At 44.5% G+C, this 23,694-nt stretch overlaps 1 protein-coding gene across 1 annotated transcript in view; it reads left to right on the top strand.

Moving 5' to 3' along the window:
* LOC145393762 (arrestin homolog) overlaps window positions 1–23,694 on the top strand; it is a 284,043-nt gene that overhangs the window by 38,939 nt on the left and 221,410 nt on the right. The gene's annotated exons all lie outside the window — the stretch shown is intronic.

Below are 23,694 nucleotides of genomic sequence, written 5' to 3'. Positions count from 1 at the left end.
CAATCATTGGTACAGATTTGTGAAACATTGCTAGTACCTTTTTTTCATTTCAAGAATTTTCTTAGAAATGCTGGTACTTAATAAACATTAGTAAAAATCCATGCCTAACCTAGCCTTTATATTTACAAATGTAAGAAAGTGCAAGACTCTAGGTGCACCTGTTCACACATAATGATGAGCTAAAAACACCGCACTTTTGGCCAGTGGACCATGTCTTGGCTGACTGGTGCCCAGGTAAGCGATAAGTAGCCACCACCAATCATCGCATTGGACAAAGTTTGTGTCACTCCATGTCTCGCCACTCGTCCAACATAAGCACATGGTGTGCCAGAAGGAAATGTAGAATCTTTTAAAAATAGGTGAGATTCTCCCAATCCAATCGGATTGAATCGGTGCAGGTTTCTGTCCAAGGGATGGTTGGGGTTTATTGCTCGTGTAATGCAACCCAGAGGTGAGCAAGGCTGGTCACTCTTAATTGTCAGGGCCAGCTTGTCTAGCCTCGGGCTCCTACGCTTCTCATGGGGCAACACTGGAGTAGATAATGAATGAATGAATGAGTGAATGAATCTCACATGGCCGGCGAGGAGTAAATTTATGTCTTATCAAAAATATTGAACTTGCCTTGTATGGTTTTACCTGACCAGTATAGCCTCACTGGTCATTGGGATGCACACGCTTCTCTACCACAGCAAGGCAATGTTCCTTGAAGGAAGTATAATTAAAGCAAAACAAACGTTTGATAAAACCTTAATATAACAGAGAGTGTTTGGGGAAGAATTTGAGTTTAACTTAATATTTCTTCTTTTCAATAAATGTAGTCAACGTATTTGGAGCGAGTCAGAATTTAGTGATTGTTACTAAAAAATACTGTGTATAATCTAACATACTCCATCGCTTTATATACCGGTATGTCTTTAGTCTTGAGGGAACTGCAGCGCCTCTGGACGTACCTCACCAAGGACGATCAGTGTTAATAGTGTTGGATGTACAGTACGAGTGTGTGTATAGTGGAGGAGAAAGTTGACTGGCCTTCCTTAACACCCTCTTAGGATAGACTACAGTGGCTCACGTGTGATTGCCTCTGGAGAGATGGGGAGGGGAGGGGATAGAGGGCAGGTGCAGAGAGAGAAAGGTAGGAGAGGGGATGATGAGAGGAAGTGGGGCTGGTGAGGGAAAGGGAGGAGGTAGAGGAGGAGGGGAGGGGAAGAAATAATGAGGGGAGAGGAGACAAGTGAGGGGGAGAAGAAGGGAAGGACAGGGGATGAGCGTAGAGGCAGCAAGTTAGGAGAGGGGAGATAATGAGGGAGGAGAGTGAGAGGATGCTGATGAGGGGTGAGGATAGGAGGCAGGAGAGGGGCGAGGGAAGTTTGAAGGGAGGGGAGTGGCGAGGCAGTAGGAGAGAGGGATGGATGTAGAAGAGGGGGAGAAGGGTTGAAGGTATGTAAGGGGAAGGAGAGGAGGGAAAACACGAGTAGAATTACACCAGAAGTACAGAGAGGGAAGAAGGCGCGCGCGCGCGCGCGCGCGTGGTGTGTGTGTGTGTGTGTGTGTGTGTGTGTGTGTGTGTGTGTGTGTGTGTGTGTGTGTGTGTGTGTGTGTCACGTCATCTGCTCATTTCCTTTTCCGACCTCCCCAAAGACCCAAATGTCCATCCAAACCACCTGCCACACAGACCAGACAAGGTGACCAAGGACCGTTTTCTCGTGGCCCTTGATTCCTCCCCCTTGATTCCTCCCCCCTGATTCCTCCCCCCTGATTCCTCCCCCGTGATTCCTCCCCCTTGATTCCTTCCCTTCCCTCCCCCACGCCCCAGTGCCAACCCCAGACCCGGGCATGCCAACCACCTTCATTATCAAAGCGCCATATTAACACACACACACGGCCACACATTCCTCCTAGCCCCGTCCCCTCCTGCCTAGCCCCCCTGAGAATCCTACACCCATATTATTTACCATGTTACACTTTTTTTTTTCCTCTGCTATTACACATGTTTATTCTCTTATCATTTTATATATCGACATAGACTGTTAGATAATAACATACCTCTGTTGAATCTTACATCCATTGTCATTTCCATATGGCACTTTTCATCCTTAGTATTGTACCTGTTTATTCTCTTATCATTTTATACATCGACTTAGACTTCATACATCATGATAGTAAGATAACAGCGTACTATTTGCAGAGGTAAAGTGCTAAGGAAGAGGTGTTACTGAGCCCCCAAAAGCACGAGGGAGTAGGGGCCATGAGTCATAGGGATGTGTACCGTCCTTGTTCGTGTGGCATAGTTTCGTAATGTATCTTCCTCGGCGATTTGTTTTTGCATAGGGTATCGTAATGCCTGGCGTATTTTGTGTAAGGGATTTTTTTTTTTTTTTTTATGGCGTGGACGAGATCTAGAAACAGGAAATGGAGGCACTAAAGTAGAACTGTCATCAGCGTGCCCAGCGAAGGAGTACACATTTCCATTCATTCATCACTCAAGTGTAGGTGATTGAGTAAAATATCGAGAAAATGAATAGAAATAACAAGTGAAGGATATATATATATATATTCTTCAGTGCGTTGACTTAATTTTGTATTTCATTCTTGCTACCACGAGACGATTTTATTTAACCTTGGATAGACATTTCGTAGTGAAGTAATGGAGGCTGTATCTACCTCTTCCAGTTTGAAAAGTGTCTCTTAATTAAGCCGAATAAAATCATCCGGTGGCAGCAAAAGTTACCAGGCTCAACTATCTAAAAAAGAACGGTTGTAGCGAAAAGAGCATTAGATAGATATATTTTTTCTGATATGTAAATGGGCGTTTGGCTTGTAAGCGGATCTATTAGTCATACAGAGTAATAGCCTCCAGTGAGTTGGTTGGTTATGTCGGCGGTGGCAGGTGACCGTGGCAGTGAGGACCGTGGCTGCATGACTGGCTGGAAACGACCGTGCGAGTTTTCTAATTTTAGTGTGAAAAGAAAGGATAAAAGTAAATAATATGCATAACTCCTTCAGTACGATGACCTCCTTCAACTGGCAACATAGGTTTGGTACATTTACACTTGTTAATTTTTTTTTATTTATTTATTTCATTTACAAAGTACCCTCCTTGTGATGAGTGAAGGCAATATCTGACCCCCCAAAAAAAACTGAAAAGCCTCTCCCTGACTGAGTAAAATCGTCTGATGGCACAAAGGACAAAATAGAAATTAGGTACGTAGAAGTGAAGAGGTTAATATTGAGCCAAGAATATCGAAAGCTTGAATGATGAGTGAAAAAATGTGAGTTTCGTGGCACTGATTCTCTCTCTCTCTCTCTCTCTCGCTGTCGTGTGTGTGTGTGTCTGTGTGTCAACCAACGAATGAATTTAAGAACCATTCCACTAGGTGCTGTTTTGATGATATTGGTAATTATAATGATGATCAAAATTACGAGTGTGGTGCTGTATGTAATCATGCAGGTGAGGAACCGTGGATACTCTGACAACAATTGATTTAAAGCTAGAGAAAGGTGATAGTCAGGCCTACGTTATATTCCTTTTGAGGTGGTAGGATCCTTGGTTGTATTTCCGTAGTCTAGAGCTTATAGGGGTGGATGACCATTCTGCACCTCTGTTAGCATTACATAAAAAAAATAATCCTCAGCCACCTCTTCGTGTTTTTCTCATCCGTGTACCCAGGAGAACACCATCACTGCGTCTGATATCTGTGGCCCTTTGACGACGGGTGACGTTTGGTGTTAGCCAGGGTGAAATACATTAGTGAGGCATTAACCAGAGTGAAATAAGTGAAGTCCATTAGCCGTCAGCCTTCGTTTCTCGGTTAACCACTAGTCCACCATTTATTGATCAGCATGGTGCAGTCGTCAGCAAAAAACAAATCGTTACGGAATAGATGTTACGAAGCCCAAAACACAGGCCTATCTCTCAGGTGCAGTTCCCAGTCAGATATCATAAATCCGGTGCCAATATTGTGCCCCATGTCAGTCAGAGCTGCGGTCGTCAACTTCTCCGGAATAATTCGCTACGGAAGAGGTGTTACGGAGTCTCCTATGACAGACAGAGTAGCGGTCGTCAGCCATTTGCCTGTCTGTCGTGGTGGGGCTTAAAAACTGCTCGGTGTAATGGATAGAGTCAGTTAGCAGCGGCCGTCGAGAGCTGTGAGGTACCGCATACATCAAAGAAATATACTGTAATTTGATAGTCACCCACCTGTCACCTGTGTGTGTGTATGCACCTCTCTCTCTCTCTCTCTCTCTCTCACACACACACACACACACACACACACACACACACACACACACACACACACACACACACACACACATTTCATCCACTCATTTTCCTTTCTCTTTATTCATTCCTTTGTTTACTTTCATCATTTCCACTCATCACTCACCTCTGTCTCTCTCTCTCTCTCTCTCTCTCTCTCCCCATCTTACTCACACCTTCATTCTCACTCGTTTTCTTTACTCATCTCTGGCCCTTAAATCTCAATGGGTAACTTACGTATTTTACTCTGGCTAACGCTAAGGGATATTACTCTTAAGGTTGTATTATTTATTAGAGTGTTGTTTGCTTTTCACACCAAGGCTTTATCGTCCCTCTTCCTCACTCATCTTTTTTTTTTTTTTCCCTTTCTCTGTGCATTTTCTCGTGCCTCATTTTCCTCTCCTCATTTCCCCTTTTATCCCCATTTCTTTCCGCACTTGTCCCCACTTCTCGTTTCATTTCCAGCTCTTTTCCTTCTTCTCTCCTAGCTTCATTTCCCTCTTATCATCACCTTATTTCTCTCTCTTAAAACTCTTCCTTCTTCATTCACTTCCTCTCTTTCCTTTATCCCTTTCTTTTTCCTCTTGTCCTTATCTCTTTTTCGTCTTTTTTCTTTGCTTCATTTCTCTTTTTTCCCAACTTTTTCCTCCTTTATTCGCACCTCTTTTCCCTCATCTGTCACTTCCTCACTTATCTTTACTGTCTTCCTCTTTTTATTCCTAACTCATTTTCCTCATTATCACTTTCTCTCATTTCTTTCCTCCTTATTCTCCTCACCTTTCCTCTTTTATCCCCATCTCTCTTCCCCCTTTTATCATCTGCTCTCTTTCCTTTCATCCCACCTCTCTTTCCTCTTTTTCCGGCCCCATCACTGGCCCCCTCAGGTAGGCAACACCTGGTCCTGATCGCCCAATTAAGTCCAGGTAAAGTTTGATGGCGCGTCACTCTCGATACCTCCATCATCCCTTCCTTCCTTCTTACCCTTCTTTTTCTTCTCACTCTCCTCATCCTTCTTCCTGATCATCTTTTTCTTCTCTCCCTCCTCATCCTTCTTCCTTATCCTCCATTACGTCTCTCCAGTTTTCTTCTCTAGTTCCTTCCCCTTCCTTCTTTTCTTATCCTCCCTTTTCTTCTCTGCCACCCTCCCTTCGTTCTCACCCTTATTTTACTTCATCTCCTCGTCCCTCTTCCTCATCTCCCTTTACTTTACGCCTATGTTTTCATCTCTTCAGCTTCATTTGCTTCTCTGTCTTCGCTCCCTTCTTCTCCTTTTGTCTCCTATTTTCCTTCACTTCTTCCTCTCAGCTCTTCCTTCTTTCTCCCATTTTCCTCCCCTTCTTCCTCTCACCTCCTTTTCCTCCTCCTTCTTTCTCCCCGTTTCCTCCCCTTCTTCCTATCCTTTTTCCTTCGTCATCATCCCTTCCTTCTTGCCTTTCATTTTCATCTCCAGCTTTTCCGCTACGCTTTACCTCCGTCCTCGAAGATGAAAGGAGGTTTTGTTTTCGCCCCTGTCTGTATCGCTTGCTGGCTGCCTTGTTTGTCTGTCTTTCTGTCTGCGTCTGTCTGTCTGTCTGTCTGTCTCTTTCTGTGCTTGGGTATGAATTTTTTTTGGGGGATATATTCCTTTACCCACGAATGAAATTATGATTTTTTTTATTTTCGTGTCCTTGTCATAGGAATTTGTAACCTTATCTTTTAAACGGCAAGAATGAAATCCTAACCTAACTAAAAATCACTTGGCGATGAGTAAAATGAAGTACTTAGATTTCTACCGTTTTAAAAGGGTTAGTACTGAATAAAATCGTCTGGAGGTAGCAAGAGTAAGAGAGGTAAGATTTCTGTTGTTTTGAAGGATAGGCAAGAGTATTTATCTGTGACTTAATTTTTTTTTTTTAATCCTTACTTTTGCAGTTTCATTTTTCAGTTTTGTGTCTTTCTGTTTCATGCCTTTTTGTAATATCCATACTTGATTTTTCCTCTTCTGTGTTCCCTCTGCCGTTCCTCCTCTCAGTTTTTTCCTTTTGCCTCCTCTTCCTGTTCCGCTTCCTTGATTTTTCCTGTTTAATTTTTCTCTCTTCCCTTTTCATATTTTTTTTCCTTCTTTCATCTTTCACTCCCTTCCTTAATTTTTCTTTTCTTCTTCCGCTTCCTTCTTTATCCTTTTTTTCTTCCTCTTCCTCTTCCCTCCCCTCTCTCAGGTGTTGTGAGCCGATGACTAAATTATCGTCGTCACTCACTTAAGGTAGGGGGGTGGTGGTGGTGGTGATGATGATGATAGTGATGATGGGGATGGTGATGGTGGTGGTGGTGGTGGTGATGATGATGATGATAGTGATGATGGGGATGGTGGTGGTGGTGCTGGTGGTGGTGGTGGTAATGGCAGTAGTGGTGCTGGTGGCAGTGGACGGCAGTGGGGTCGATTACGATGGTGGTGATAGTGGTGGTGGTGGTGGTGCTGAAAGGTGGTGGATGGTGGTGGGGACGATAGCAGTGGTGGTGATATTGGTGGTGATGAAAGGTGGTGGAGACAGTGGTGATGATGATAGCTATAGTAGTGACAGGAGAGTAGTGGTGGTGGTGGTGCTGGTGATGGTGGTTGATGGTGGGAGTGGCAGTGATCATGGTGATAGTGGTGATGGTTCTAGTAGAGGCAGAGGTAGTGGTTGGTTATGGGGGAGATCATGGTGGTGATGGCGATAATCATTATGGTATTGGTATTTGTGAGAGCAGTGGTGATGATGGTGGTGGTGATGATGATGATGATAAAATAACCGTTGTAATGGGGTAATGATGACAAGGAAAGCTGTTAGGCACAATCCCTTCCAAAGTTCAGCAGTCAGTCCGCGCAACAGATGGCACCATACATCACGTCACCGCTCCTGCACTGATACCCACCACCTATACTAAATACATACATACTTGGCGGTAGTATTAGGGGAGGTATTTCTGTTTCTTGTAGGTGGGTGTCATGGAAGATCTATTAAGACTGTTTAACAAAATTCGTATCCTTCTGTTCCATGCCTTAGCCGGGGATCGATATTGCGTCCTGCAGAACAGTAGTCTAACACAGCACCACTTCGCCACGTGTATGAATTCGTGGCAGTGGATAAAAATGAGTGACATGGCAGTGAATATGAGTGGGAGACAGTAGTTTGATGTACAGAACCTGACAACTGAATACAATGACAGTGAGTGATAATGAGTGACGTGACAGTGAAGAAGGTGATAGGCAGAACGACTTAAGGTGAAAGTGACTCATGGCATATTCTGACTCATGGCACTGTAAGCATCGTAGGACCCTTATACTGATTTATTATGCTCATTACTCCTTGATATTCTCCTTTATGTTATTTATATATTTCCAGTAACAAGATAATTTGTCTCAGGAACGGTCAAGATGATAGAAGGGTGCACTTTGTAAAATAAGTCGCCGAGGAAAAGGTCTTACGAAGTCTCCCTTGCCACCGAGATTACTGTCTTAAAAGTTGGATGCTATAGATTAAAGTGGATTTGGAGCTTTGAGAGTGAGAGTAATTGAAGACAGATTAAGCAGGAGAGGCTGGATAAAAAAAGGTGTAAGTGGGTGATTATGGGTTAGTTAGGGTGAAAGAGGAAGGTGGTAAGTAGGAGACAATGGGGTGGCAGGTGGTAGGAATGGGTAACAGTGTGGGTGTGGGCGTGTGCGGGTTAGTGTGTTGGAATGTGGGCGGGTGTGAGGGTGGGTGGGAATGGGTTTGTTGGATGTTGGCGGGTGTGGATGTCAGTTTCCATAGTTAGGTTCTGTTGGATGTTGGTGACTGTGGATGAGTGAGAATATATACCCATAACAGTCTCGTTCAGGTGGATGTGGCTGGGTGTGGATAGGTACTGATGGGTGAATATTGTTGCGGACAGGTAAAATTGAGTATTATTATGTATTATTAGGCGTGTGTGAGTCTCGTTGGGTATGGTTAGGATTAGTCGGATGTAGTTGGGCTGATGTATGGATGGATGCGAATGGAAGAAAATGGATTTGTAAAGAGTGTGACTGGATCCGATTTGGTGTTTTGGGGTTAGGGTATCAGTGGTTGGGTTTTTGTGGTTTTCGGAAGGTGTGGATAAGACTAACTGGAGGCGGCTCGGTGGTATCGTGTTCGTCTCGTGATCTCTTTGTGTGTTCTGAGCCTGGGGTGGATGACCAAAGTCGTGGCGGATATCTGAAGTGAATGCTGGTATTGTTTCTTTAGATGTGCTTGCTTATTTTCCTACCCTGTCCGCTTATACGTATGATATATATAGAAATAGACAAACACCTACGTTACATATTTGTTTTCACATGCATCACACTACAAACACCACTTTTCCGTTCGCACTTTACCAGCATGGGGATGAGTTAATTCTGACTGTCACTCTGCCTCCGATTAGAAGGTTCCATATTGCACTGAACGGATTATAGTCGGGTGGTGGTTGCATTTGACTGAGTGCTTTTGGGTGCTAGTTGGTTGGGTTCGGGTTCTGTGGGGTGCGGACTGCGGGTATCGGGCGGGTAAAGATGGATGGCGCCACACCCCACCGCCCCTGCCATCACCAAGATTAATGGATTTTTCTATTACAACTTAAATTACCACGGGGAAAAAATGGGGCAAGAACCATTAATTACCTTTGACGCCCCCCGTCTCCCTGCCCCCTGCCCCTCCCCCATCTCCCTGCCCTCCCTGCCTCTACCCCCTCCCCCACCACCAATACCCGGAGAACTGGGGAACAAGAGGAGGAGGATTGAGGAACATTTGAAGGAGGAGGGTGAAAAGTGGAACATATAGGAAGGGAATTGGAGAACAAGGGGTGGTTGAACACGAAAGATTTGGAGAACAAGAGGAAGATAGGAGAACACGCGGGATTTGGATAACATAGGGGAGGTAGAACTCGAAAGGTGGAGGACGGTATTGCAGAACAAGGATGGAGTGAACACCGGAACACTGGTATGGGGAAGAGAAAACGGAAGGGGAGAGGGAGCTGAGAAGACAAGAACAGGAAATTGGAGTACATTTGAACGCAGGTAGGAGAGGGGATGGAATAGGAGAACAAGGAAGGGGAAGCAGAACACGAGGGGAGGGTATTGAAGAACACGAGGGAGGAGGGGGGAGGAGAGGAGGACATTGTAGGAGAGAAGAATAACACAGAAGAGGAAGAGAAGGAAGGGGAGGAAATGGGAGAACTTGAAGGTGGAACAGAACATGGAGAAGGGAGGGTGCGAAAGAATAAGAAAACATGATGATGATGTTGATGATGATGATGATGATGATGATGATGATGGGAGTGATAAGGAGGAGAGAGCAATCACAAGGAAGTAGCTAGAGAGGAGGAACTGAAGGAGGAAGTGAACGTGAAAGAATAGTGTGAGCTTATGAACAGTCAGACTTCTTTGACTAACACTCATCTGAATAAAATCGTCTGGTGTTGGCTGAAATAGCATCTCTCTCTCCTCCTCCTCCTCCTCCTTCCCCTCCTCCTCCTCCTCCGTCAGATTAGAACACGATCAGTTGACGATAAGAACTAAATTGTTGGATGGCCGTGATGGTGGTGGTGATAGTGATTGATGGTGGTGGTGATGGTAGTGGTGTGGGTGATGATGATGATGATGACGGTAGTGGTTTGAGTGGTGATGGTGGTGGTGGTGATGGTGATGGTGGTGATAAAGAGTGATAAGTGGGAGTGATGGTATTAGTGAGGACAAGGATGGTGATGGTAGTGGTGATATTGGTCATGCTAGTGGTGTGAGTGGTAGTGATGTGGGTGGTGATGACAAATAGCAGAGTTGATGACTGAGGTAATGGTGTTGGTGGGGAGGGTGTTGGAAGTTATGGTTATGGTAGTGGAGGGTTTGGAGATGGAGGAGGCTGTGGAGATGGTGGAGATAATGGTGGTGGAGGCAATAAGGTGGAGGTGAGGTTGGGGAAATAGTAAATCAGGGAAGCTGCACGTCTGGTCTCCTCCTTTCGATGGTGACGTTGGAGATAGTGATGGAGATGGTAATGGTGGAGATAGGGTTAAAGACGGTAGTGTGATATGGGTAGAGAATGTGTTGCTGAATGTAGTGGTGGAGATGAAGGTGGTCAAGGAGGAGGCGTTAAGGTGAAACGATAAAGCAGGGTATCTGGTCTCAGTAATGGTGTTGGAGATGGTAGTGGTGGAGGTGGTGGTGGTGGAGATAGTGTTGGAGATGAAGGCGGTTGAGAGGCAGTAAGGTGAGGGTAGGGCTGGGTAAAACAATAAAGCAGGGAGGCAGCATCTGGTCTCTCCCTTGCTATCAGTTTCCGATATGTTCCCTCACCAACACCACCACCACCACCACCACCACAGCCGCCACCACCACCAATCCTCACCATCACAGCTTCCTTTTCCACCACCACCACAGTTGCCATCATCTTAATCCACCACCACCACCACCACCATAGCAACTTTACCTAACCTAACCTAACCACAACCACAACAACAAACCCCTTCGTCACTGCCACCACCGCCACTACCACAGTGCTTCCTTCATTACAGCCAGTCCCTTTCGTTCCTGCCACAATCAACACAGCCACAATTACAGCCACCACAGACCTCTACCACAGCCACCCCTCCACCACCAGCACTACCATCCCCACCATAGTCACCACCACCACTCTCACTACCACATTCATCACCACAGCCATAATTCCTGTCACAATCTCCACCACCACAACTACCACAACAACTACAACCACTGCAGCCCTCTACCCCAACCACCACCCTCACAGCAACCACAGCCACCACCACAGTCCCCTCTACCACCACCGCCACCACCATCACCACCACACCCTAATCACTCGGGCCATCGTCATCGCTATCGACACCACAATTAGCAAAGAGAATTTAGTGCTCTGTTCGAACCAATTTTTCCGGCAGTGGGGGTTTCGCTCTCTCTCTCTCTCTCTCTCTCTCTCTCTCACACACACACACACACACACACACACACACACACACACACACACACACACACACACACACACACACACACACACACACACACACACACACACACACACACACACACACACACACACACACACACACACACACACACACAAATCCACGAGTACAGGGGTATCCACACGCGCACAGGGCGGAGTGGAGGGATAAAGAGGGAGTCAACACAGCATTCCACATATTTGCTCCAAGTCTCCCCCTCCTCCTTCCTCCCTTTCCCTCCCTTCCCTCCCCTCCACTCCCCTTCCCCCCGACCTCGTTTTTTGGTACTCTCTTAACCCTTTCAGTTCCATGACGTAGTGCTCTATACTCTGTTCACTTTAAATGGGTGTAAAATTGCCAGCTCTTCATCACGAGCGTCCTTTTCTGCTGCCGAGTTACGTAAAATAAGTTGCAAAAGGACTGAAGTTTGGGGAAAGTTAATGTTTAAGAAATATACAATTCAGTTCTCTCCCCCATCCCTGATCTGTTCCCCACCCCCCTTCTCCCCCCAACCCCTTTCTCTCCCCCACCTCCTCTCTCCACGCCCCTTCTCTCGCCTCTATCCCCTTCCATCCTCTCTCTCTCTCTCTCTCTCTCTCTCTCTCACCATTTAATTTTTGTGTTTTCGCTCTCCTTCACATTGCATTACCAAGTTTTGACTGCATCACACGCTCTCTTCCTTTCTCCCCTCCACTCCTCTTCCCTCTTATCTTCTCATTTGCTCTCCTCTTCCTCTCCCTCTTTCTCCCTTCAAGCTCCTTACTCCTCTCTTCTCAGCCTCTTCTCTCCTTCATTACTGCACTCATTCTTTACCTGTTTCTCCTCTCTGTGCTCCTTTCTTTCGTCTCTCTTCTCTTTCTCTCCCAGTCTTTCCCTCTCTCATTTCTCTTCTCTTCCTCCTCACCTTTTTCCTCTCTTCCTTCTGTCCTTTCCATTACTCAAATCTTTCTCTCCCTATCTTTTTTTACTTCCTCCCTTATCTCATCTCTCTCTCCTCTCCCCCTACATTCCCCCTCCGTTCTCCCTCCTGGTCCTGTCTTTCCTCTCCCCCCTCCATGTCTTTAGTCCCCTCCGTTCCCCTCTCCCTCGTCCTACCCTCTTTCCTCTTGTACCTAAAAACTGATTATACCCAGCCTGAATTTTATCTCCTCCTCCTTCACACTTTCAGGAAAACAAGACAGAACTACCTGGATGTTTAACCTCTTCAGCACAGGTAGCTTATTATGTATTTTATTATTATCTCCAGACGAATTTATTCAGCTTAGGGGAGACTTTTCGAATTAGAGGGATTGGATATGGATTTAATCAAATGGCTTTATTTCACGTGCTGAGAAATAACGTTGAAGATAATCGTCTAGCAGAAGTGTGGTTAAAATGAGAAAGGCCTCGTGGTAGTGGATTGGGAGAATGTCATGCAGTTCTTCAAACACTGTGAGAAGTTGGACAGTCTTCGATATGGTACTTCTCTTATTTACGGCAAAATCGATGCATAGCGCTGTCCACCAAGTACTAGATGTAATGCCAGAGCTGCTTTTACACGATATCAGTATATTTTAAACGCGATATGTGCTGATGCTACGAATATTATTAGGGTCGGTATTTTCAACTTCCTTAATTAGAGCCCAAAACTCGCGTGACCATTTCCATTAGCTTAGAGACATCATTTTTTTTTTTTTCATTCTTGCTGCTACCAGACAAAATTGTTCAACTGAAGGAAAGATGCTTGTAGTGAAGGAGTTAATGAAGGCTATATCTAACCCCTTCAGTTCAAGTCTTTCTTAAGCTGTACAAAAAGACCTGCCACAGAGATAGCGAGAATAAAGTGGAAGAGATGGCATCGTAGTGATTGGGTTAAATCTTATTTTATCTTGGCAGGAAGGCTTGAATGATGAGTATTTGAATGACTGGTTAATTTTCGCTCGGCTCTTCAGCAGAAACCTGGTCGGGGTATGCGGCCGGAACATTAGTCCGGCTCAGGGAAGATGGACGCCCCTGCCCTGCATAATCCCGGGTCACCCTCGGGCAAGGTGTAGCACCCGTCGGCCCACCAAAAAGGTTACCATCGTCCCAGAAGGTATTACCATGGGAGCGACGTAGGGCCAAGGTCCGGTAGTAGGCCTTGCACAACACTCCCAGGCGGGGAACTCAACCACATTCACCAATTAGTCAAAACTCATCCCCTTGAGTTTATGCCTCCTCCATTTTCCCTGCATTTCGCCCTGTGGAAGGACCCTGTTTCGACTCTGGCGAGGGGCTGTCTACCACAGGTAGGCGGCTGCATGCTTGTGGTTGATGGGTCTGCTTGGCCAGACAGACTGGGGTAGAGCAGTAACAACAGCATCATTAATACGGTTCTTGAACGTTGTGTTTTTTACTGTTCCTCTGGCTAGGTTCTCAAAAAAAAAGGTTTTCATATTATCATACATTCCCCTCTTTGCTAATACGTAATTTTATTCGGCGTCCCGTAATCCTCAAAACAACATAATTTCTCCCCCGAACCCAGCCTCCTCTCTTTCCCCTGACAACATCATCAGTCAGAGTTGACAGCCGCAGCACTGTGTTTACTCTGGGTTCATCCCGAGCCTCATTTATAGTTTTATTGTTACTACCGTAGTGTGTGTACTCTTAAATGACATGGATCCCGAACCCCTTTCATCTTAGTTCATGGTCAGGTGTAATCAGATTGGACCCAAAGTTTGACTAGTAACCAAGGAGACACATCCCCGCATCATATCCAAGGCTGATCAGATTTCCTGCGACCCCAACCTGGACTTTGAGTGGGGAGTGGTCCAGTTCCATCAGATGAAAACATACCAGTTATATCTGATTATATTACTAGGTACAGTAACGCCCAATACTAAGGGGTTATTTTTTATTCCATCATCTCACTGCAATGCTCAAAGCAGTGTCATTTCCCCCCCCCCCTCTCTCTCTCTCTCTCTCTCTCTCAAGCACCAGTACCGTGTTTACTCTCAGTTTATCCCGGGCCTCATTTTCCTCTCCCTTCATCAGTCTCGCCTCATTTTTCTCCAGGTCGTTTTCTGTTTTTTTTTTCTTATCTTTTTTTCCCACCATTGTTCTACGTTAATTCGCTTTTATTTAACCCTTTCGTTTTTGTAGTCACGCTTGGGGATTTTCTTGGAGGCCATTAGCAGACGATTTTGTTCAGTAGAGGGAAGGTATTGGTGTTTAGGTTAATTCTTTCGTTGTTGTGTTGGGATGTGTTATGTGTAAGTTGATAATAGATGGTTTTGTTCAGTTGAGATAGATTAACAGACTCGTAGTGAGAGAGAGAGAGAGAGAGAGAGAGAGAGAAAATATTGGTGTTTAGGTTCATTCTTTTGTTGCTGTGTAGGGATGTGTTATGTGTAAGGTAATAATTGATGGTTTTGTTGAGATAGAGCAACAGACTCGTGTAGAGGTAATAGAGAGAGAGAGAGAGAGAGAGAGAGAGAGAGTAGGGTGGGCTAGGAGGACAGCACAGCATATAGTCAGTGCAGCAGAGCGTGTTGGGCCGCACCTGTGGCAAGGAACAGGGCTGAGCTGCAAGCAGGGGGGAGGGGAGAAGGAGGAGGGCGATGTAGAAGGGAGAGAGGGAGAGGCAGGGAACAAGAGACGTAGGAGAACAAGGGAGAAAGGGGGAGGTACGGTAGGAAGGGAAGATGAAAGGAATGGGAAGGAGAAATGAAAGGAATGGGAAGGAGAGATGAAAGGAATGGGAAGGACAGAAGAAAGGAATGGGGAGGAAATGAGTAAATGAATGAGTGAAGAAAGGAAATACGGAAGGAAGGAAGAGGGGAGAAGGTGAAAAGAGGAAGGCAGAAAAGGAAGGACTGAGATAGACAAGGGTGAAGGAAAGGAGTAAGTGCATGAGTGTAGCAAGGAATGAAGAAGGAGGAGGAGGAAGGAAGGAAGGAAAGAAGGAATATAGGACAGAGGAGGAGGGAGAAGGAAGAATGAAAGGCAAGGTGGAGAGAAAGTACAGAGAAGAGGAAGCTTGAGAAATAGGTAAAGGAGGAAGGAAGGAATACAGGAGACAAAGGAATAGGGTAAAGAAAGTCAGCGATGGAGAAGGAGAGGGTGAGGGAGATGAAGGGAGGGAGGAACAATAGGCAGGGGAGAAGGAAGAAAGACGGAATGCATGAATCACAGGAGAGAGAGAGAGAGAGAGAGAGAGAGAGAGAGAGAGAGAGAGAGAGAGAGGAAAAAATAGGATGGAGAGAGAAAATTTAAGCCACTTCGTTTCAACATTTTCTTGGCCAACACACCAGCGATATTCCCAAAATTTTAAGTAAACAGGCTCCAGCTAGCAAAGTATTCATTTAACCTTTCCAGTACTATTTTTTTTTTATTACTCAAGCCACTCCCAGACGATTTTAACCCCATGAATACGGTGACGTCATTTATTTTTCACTCCCTCTAGCGCCAGACGATTTTTCTAGCTGTGGGCAATCCTCTGATAACTCAAGAATTATGGGGGATTATTCTAAGGTCTTCAGCACGACCCTCCCTTCCTAAGATATATATAAATGAGACAAACACGTGTGATCCTGGCAAAAATGAGAAAAATAAAGTCACTAGCGAAAGCAATTAAAGATAGAACGTTGTGAAAGGGGTAATGAAAGCTGCCCCCCCCCCCCACCGCTTCGAAAAGTGTCTCCTAAGATGAATAAAATCGTCTGGAAATAGGAAGCGTGAAATATAAAAAAAAGTCACGGTAGAAAATGGGTTGAAGTTAATGCATTGGAGGGTAAAGTGAAATGAATATAATCTTATAAGTATTTTTATTAACGTAGAAAATGAAGTGGCAAAGTGGTATACCGTTTACAATAGACAGGCCTGTAACGTAGACTCAGAACACACACGCACACACACACACACACACACACACACACACACACACACACACACACACACACACACACACACACAGAGGCGTATCCGGTAAACTCGGTGGACTGCAGACTGAAGTTCCTCTCATCGTGCCGCCCACCATCCTCCTTTCGGGGAATTGGAAGCGAGTTGATAGATGTTTGTATAACCTGACACTCTCCATGAGGGACGCATACACGTTGGAGTCTTTTACCTGCTCAGTTTGATGACGCCTTGTTTTATGCCTTCGATTTTATGCAGTTTAGGGAAAGTAAAGGGAAAATAAAGGGATTGAACCATTCATTGTGTTGGTCTTTTAGTTTCTGTTCTTGCCACAACCAGACAGTCTTATTCACTCAGGAAAAACCACATATAATAGGCTAATAGGGAGTGTTAGTACCTCGTTACAGCGAGAGAGGAATAGAACAATCTGTTAGTAGCAGGAATAAGAAGACAATTATTGTACTGAAAATATTTACCTGCTCAGTAATAGTGTGGCGCTTCTTTTGCATCCTTGTCCTCTTATTTTATTGAGGGAAACACCAGACGATTTTAGTCAGCTGTGGGAAATCTTAGTAATAAAAAGGGTTATATAATCTTACTGTGACCTTTCTGCTTGTCCTAACTCATATAGATTTTCACTGAGGCTAACACATGGCAGTTTTGTTCAGCTGTAAGGAAAGCATGTCCAACTTTTAAAAATTTTCTATCAACCTTTCTCTCTTGTTCGCTCATTTCGGTATTTCATTGAGAATAATACTTGATTTTTTTTTTCTTCAGATGAGAGAAATCCTGCCAACCGAGGGATTCCTTCATACCAAATTTCTTACCTGTGGATGATGCCCCGCCACCCAAAGGTAATTATCTATAGTTCTTTCACTTTACCTTGGCCCAGATTTCCATCCTTTTGTGACTCACTTCACTTAACTCACTGGCAGATAAATGCTATGGCTCTACATTCTCTCCATTGCGCTTCTTCGTGACTAGCATCATAATCTAGCACTAATATATTTTGACAACTCAGCACTCAAGATGGAGAGATGGCTATTTTAGGCCAAATGAAGGTGTTCTTAAGGTGACTTTGTGGCAGAGAAATTAAGTCATTAGGTAACAGCTGAGCAGATGTAGGATTTCTTGACAGCCTTGCATTATTGTATTTAAGTGAGTATTTATTTTAAGAAAGACGCTGGCGACTGAACGGGTGAGAAAATCCTTTAACATTTTTAGAAAGATGATGTACTGTTAAGCTCCAGACATTGGCGCTTGTATCTAAGTGAGACTGCTATGAGTTCAGTGACGTATCTTTCTTTATATATTGTTCTGGTTAACGTCAGGCTCATTAAGATAGGAGTTAAATGTTGTTGAATGGACTATATTAAACGAGTTGATAGCAGGGGAATTGGTTGTCTGGGTACTATTATAGATGACAATATAGCCGGGTTGATATAGGTGATGAATATAGCTTTATGGCGATTTAACAGCCTCGCCTTTCTTTTTTTTTCTTTTTTTTTCCCGGACTCTGGCTGATAGATGGAGTATATCGATCGACTTAATAGCGGGACGGATGGGGCTTATTGCAATACGTAATGGCCGGGACGAATGGAGGTGATTGGCCCCATCGATAACCGTGAGGGGCCCGAGCGATGGTTGTCACTCCACTTTATAAGGTGAAATTAATACGGATCACAGTGGACCCCCTTTCCCTGTCTCCCCTCCTCCTCCCCTTTCCTCTTCTCCCCTCTCCCCCTCCCCCTCTCCCTCCCCTTCCCCTCCCCTTCTCCTCCCCTTTCCCCCCTCCCCTCCCCCTGTGGCTCCGGTGAGAGGGGGCGTTTGTCTTCATCACCACGGATTTGGACGCTGAGTTGGGGTGGGGGGAAAGAGAAGGGGGGAAGGGAGGAGGGGAAGAAGAGGGGGGAAGGGAAGAAGAGGAGGGAGAGAATAGGGGAGAGGTTTGTAAGAGGAAAGGAGGAGAGGTGAAGTTGGGGTAGAGAGGAGGACGAGACTGGGGAAAGGAAGATTTGAGAAGTTGGGGAGGGAGGGGGACGAGAGGAGGGAGGAGATGAAGTAGGGAAGTTTTGGGGGGAAGGAGGATGACGAGAGGGAGGGAAAGGAGGAAAGTAGAAGTTGTGGAGAGGGAAGGGGGACGAGAGGGGGAGAAGTTAGGTAGGGGCGATATCAGGAAGCCCTGGAGGGAGGAAAGGGAGAGGAGATGGCCAGTTAGTGGTGAGAGAGAGAGAGAGGAACGTAGGTTGTTCAGTTAGGTTGAGGGAGAAGGAGGAGAGTGGGGGAGGAATTTGTGAAAGAGGGATTCGGGGGAGAGGGGGAGGAGAAGGAAGAAGAGAGGGAAGAAGAATTGGAGGGAGGGAAGAGGAAGGTGGTAGAAGAGCTGGTGAGATGGAAGAGAAGGTAAGGTAGGCAGTAGAATCTCTCCTTTTCCACCCTTCCCCCTCACCTCACAAACCCACACAGCACCAAACCCAAGCCCAAGCCCAAGCCACAAGCACCCATCCGAACACCGTGCTTAATTCAGGGCGCTGCTGGGAGGCGAACAACTTGTCCGAGACCCCAGGTGTGGCTACCAAGTTTGCCACTTAAGGGGCTCAGATTAATTTCAATTCTACAATGTTATGCTTTCACGAGCTATTCTTCCACCCAGACTTGCCAGCACTTTGTTTTGATTATCAGGCTGTTTTTTTTTTTTCCTGTTTCTTTATTCTTTCATCACCTGCCCTCTATTTTCTTTTTTCTCCTTTTTTCTTTCTTACTTTATCATCCTTCCTTTTTTCCCTTTATACTTTCTTCATTTGCTCTCCGTTCTCTTTTCCTCCTTCTTCTTGTCTTTTTTTTTTTTAATTTATTTCACTACCCTTCCTTTCTTCTCATTTCGCCTTGTTCTGCTCTCTCTTTTTTTTTTCTCTCTCTCTCCTCTCCACCCGTCCTATCTCTTTCTCCTCCTATTCTTATTCTGTTCACTCCTCTCTTTTTCTCCTCTTTTTTTTTTTTTTTTTATTAATCCATGTTCCTCTTTTTGCCTTCTGTCTCCTTGATTTTTTTCTCTATTCTTTATTCCCATTCTTGGCCACCTTTTTAAATTATACTGCAGGCGTCCCTCACAGGTTACGGCGTCAGGCAGTACATAAATAGATGGATAAATAGATAGTTTGGATAGATAGGTAGGCCTGGTATATTTGTAGGCATCCTTCATCGTATGCGGCGTTAGGCAGGAGATAGACTGATAGATAAATAGATAGATGGGATTGGTAAAGAAGATGTAGATAGTTTTTTCTTTTTAGCGCTTTTTCATCATCTTCATCATGGTAACTCTTATTTTGATCTGATTTTTTTTTTTCTTTTTTTTTTCATTTTCACTTCTTCCCATTTTTTTATTCTTATTTTTTTCATTTTCTTTCCATTTTTATTTTTTCCTATTTCACCGTCACTCTCTTCTCTGCCTTTTCATTCTCTCTTTTTCGTTTTTTTTTTTAACTCTTCCCTTCTTTTCTTCTCTTCTTGACCTTCTTGGCAATACTTATTCTGATTTTCAAGACATTTTCTTTCTCTCCACCCTCATCTCATTTTCTCCTCTTCCCTTCATCTCCTCCTCCTCCTCCTCCTCCTCCTCCTTTACTTCTTTTTTTTTTTAACTTTTCATAGTTGTTTTCTTTCACTTCCTCTTATCTCATTTTCTTTCCTTGGCAGCACTTTTTTTTATCGACAATTTTTTTCCCTCTGTTTTTCTTCTTTTGGACAACAATTATAATTATGTTTAAGTATTTTGTTCTCCCCCTGTTGTTTTCCCGTCTTTCCTCTTTGTTACGGAAGAATGTTTTGCTTAGAATCTTACGGGTGTTTCATGGCAGTTTCTAATCTTGTACGTGGGTGAGAAGGAGAGGGAGGAAGAGAGGGAGAGGGAGGAATTGAGAGAGAGGGAGGAAGTGAGGGAGAGGGAGGTGAAAAGGAGGGAGGAGAGAAGCTTGTAAGATTGAGAGGGGGAGGGATAGGGAGAGAGGGGGAGAGGAAGGGAGGAAAGAGCAAGGAAGTGGAAGGGGGAAGGAAGAGGAGTTAAAGGAAAGAGAAACAGAAGCAGGAAGGGTTTGAGAAGGGAGGAAGGGGAGAAGGGGAAGGAAGCTCGGGTGTTTGTGTGGAAGAGCAGTGACGACTTCTAGCGATATGCAAATTCTCACCTTGTTCTTGTCGTAGTGGGGCTTGATCTCGCGTTCTTCCGATTAGCAGTGCACTCCTCCTTCGCCTGACCACCACCTCTGCCAGCTCAGGGTCTGCGATGGGAACAATTTTCCAGTCAATTAACGCGTGTTTAATTATAATATGAAAATCCATAACCACCTTCAGCTCATTTGATGGCCGCGTGTAGTTAGGTTGAAGAGTAGATATGACTAGTAACCAAGGAGACTCGTTCTTACCTGGTAACTAAACCTCATCCAATTTCATGCAACCTTGACGTACTATTCAAATGTAAGCGTGACCCAGTTCCGTCAGATTATAGGAGAAATGCAATGTTTATGGCCCAAAACAAATAAGCCAACAAGGTAATCAAATAAATGTAGAATTAAGAAAGGCACATAAAAGGTACATAAATTGGCGATGCTGACCTAGGGATTATTTCTCCCTCTCTTTCTGTCTTTCTGTCTGTCTGTCTCTGTCTCTGTCTGTCTTTCTGTCTGTCTCTGTCTCTGTCTCTGTCTGTCTCTCTCTCTCTCTCTCTCTCTCTCTCTCTCTCTCTCTCTCTTCTCCTCTGCTTCTAAACACGTCTAACATGGCCTTGAAATTAACCGAGAGCCGATAAAGCCAGCCGATATAATACAGTACCGATAACACAATTAAACCATCCGATAACTCCACTGAAGCCGTCTGAAAGTTCCTGAAGTCAAGTACCAGTCTCGTGATGTTCGATGAAGCCCCTGAAATGACCCTGCAAACATTTGACACCCAACCCAACCCATCCGACAGCCCATTGAGAGCGGAGTGACAGCATCCCAATGAGGAAAACCTATAGTCGAGAGTGGAGGCTTTCTGAAACAACCTGAAGCCTATCTAAAACTATCGAACATCCTTCTGAAACTAACTGATAGCCCCTGAAACCATCCAGCACCCGCCTAAACCCATCCGACAGCCCCCTGAAAGCAGAATGGCAGCATCACCCTGAAGGAAAACAAATAACAGCCCGCGAAAGTAAATGGACTGACTGTTTGACATCTTGAAACCAACACACACCCACAGAAACCCCCTTCTGCCTCTCTGAAACCATCCGACACCCACCTAAACCCATCCAACAGCCCCCTGAAAGCCGACTGACAGCATCGCGCGTGAAGGAAGCCGACGCAGCAAGGGGATGGAGGCCGACAACGCTGCTGGTGCTGGTGCGAGTTTTATGGCAATTGTTATGGCGGTTCTGAGCCCATGGATTCCCTCGGTAATTTGTGGTGATGAGTTTCGGAAGCCCATGGAACTTGAATTAATGGCGTCTCGTTTCGTTTTTCTTATTTTTTTGGACCCCCCCCCTTTTTTTTTTTTTTTTTTTTTTTTTTGTTTGAGAGGAAGAGAATTTGTTTGGCTCCATCGCCGTGGATCGTCCGTGTTTGTTATTAAATTGATGTGTGTTTTATGTTTTGTGTGTGTGTGTGTGTGTTGGAATGTGGGTGGGTGTGTTTTGCTGTATCGTATGCGGCTGTTTCTTGTTTTTATGTTTTTATGGTTAAATATCTCTCCGTTATCTCTGTACAGTATCTCACCGTTTGTGTTTGCGTGTTTTATGTTTTAATTTTTTGTTTTAGTCGACATTTCGGACGCTCATAAAAGTTCAGTTATTTGCATCTCGTTCCACATTTTTAAAGGAATTAGGGTTGATTTTAAGGGATTAGTTAGAGTTATATGAGGGAGGGGGGAGTGAGTTGGGGGGAGGGTAGTCAAATGGTGGGTGACGGAGCGACTTGGAGGCGTTTTATCTGCGGCCACCCTTTGCGGGATTAGGGCGTCGGGCTATTGATAGATTGATAGATAGTTCGAGTTAATTTTAAAGGAATTAGTGAGGGTTTATTTTGCAAAGAGATTAGTTCATTTATCAGACTTTATTTATTTATTTATTTATTTATTTATTTATTTATTTATTTTTTTCATATAGGTTGTTTGCCAGTGTATAATCTGATGCCATGTGGTGCGATATATTAGTAAATGTATTAATGTATGATTTTGTGCATTAATGTTTGTGTTAGTATGTGTTTTGTATGGTGTGATTTTTGGAAGCCCTGGGTATATGCTTAAAATGGGGGTCTTGTTTCTTTTTTCATTTTATTTTTACGTATTATTTTCTTGAGACAGGGAATTTGTTAGGCTGTCTTATACACAGTTGGTTGTTAGTGTGTGTGTGTGTGTGTGTGTGTGTGTGTGTGTGTGTGTGTGTGTGTTCCATACTTTCTGTGTATGAATTATATCTTATTCTTAAAACTACGCTTTTTCTTAATACGGTTTAGTACCAGTATGTTTTAATGTCTGTTGTGGTGGTGAATTTCTGTGTCGTGTGTTTGACTGAGATTATTATTATTATTATTATTATTATTATTATTATTATTATTATTATTTTGGAAGCCCATGGAGCTGGAATTGACTTATTTTAACTTTTTTTTTTTTCCCCTAGGGTGTAGTATACGTGGCCTTTTTTCAGTATTAGCGTGTTGTGTATATATCTGTGTGCTCTGATGTACTCTTTTCTTGAATGTTGAGAGAGAGAGAGAGAGAGAGAGAGAGAGAGAGAGAGAGAGAGAGAGAGAGGCCCTGTTCACCTGTTCGGATGAGCTGATAATATATTGCCCTGCAGGTAAGGAAAAAGTTCTCACAATAATTAGCATACCTGAGCCCTCCTGCCCCCTCCCCCTCCCCCTCCCCCCTCCCCTTCCGTTTACCCCTCGTTCAGAGTGATGGATGGGACGAAGTTTGGATGGATGGACAGATGGATTGGATGTGATGGATGGATGAGAGGAGGAAGGGAGTTGGTGAATTGAGGGGTGAATAGAGGGACAGAGAAGAGATGCTGGTGAGTTGAAAGACAACCTGAAATAATAGAAGAAGGAAGGATGGAGGGATTGATGAATGGGTAAGAGAGTGATTGAGTGAAAATTTAATGAATGGAAAGATGAGAAGATGGTAATAGTAGTAGTAGTAATAGTAGTAGTAGTAGTAGTAGTAGGAATCCCAGGCTAATTTGGACGTGATCTTGGTGGACTGCAGGCTGAAGTTGCCCTCCTCCTGCCGTCCACCATCGGCCTTTTGGGGGATAGGGAGGGAAGTGAGGGACGTTTGTATGACCGGACGGTGGAGCAGCTCTAGGCCCTTATTCTCGTCGGTTGAGGAAGCTCCTTAACACCTTTTCCTGAGCGATTTATTTTATGTATTACACCATACCGTCTTATTCTGTGATAAATAAGTCCTTTCAATATCACCATACTCTGCATAAATACCGTACAAGAAGATATTAACCAACCACTTAAAAATAAATCACTAAAGAAAAGGTGTTAGGGAGCTTCTTAAACTAACGAGAATACAAGCCCTGGTATATCGGTGCCACCACGGGAAGGCGG

Source organism: Coenobita brevimanus, chromosome 25 (assembly GCF_032717465.1).
Source record: "Coenobita brevimanus isolate Jiangsu-jjx chromosome 25, ASM3271746v2, whole genome shotgun sequence".
Lineage (NCBI taxonomy): Eukaryota > Metazoa > Arthropoda > Malacostraca > Decapoda > Coenobitidae > Coenobita > Coenobita brevimanus.
This window is presented reverse-complemented; position numbering and strand designations above follow the sequence as displayed.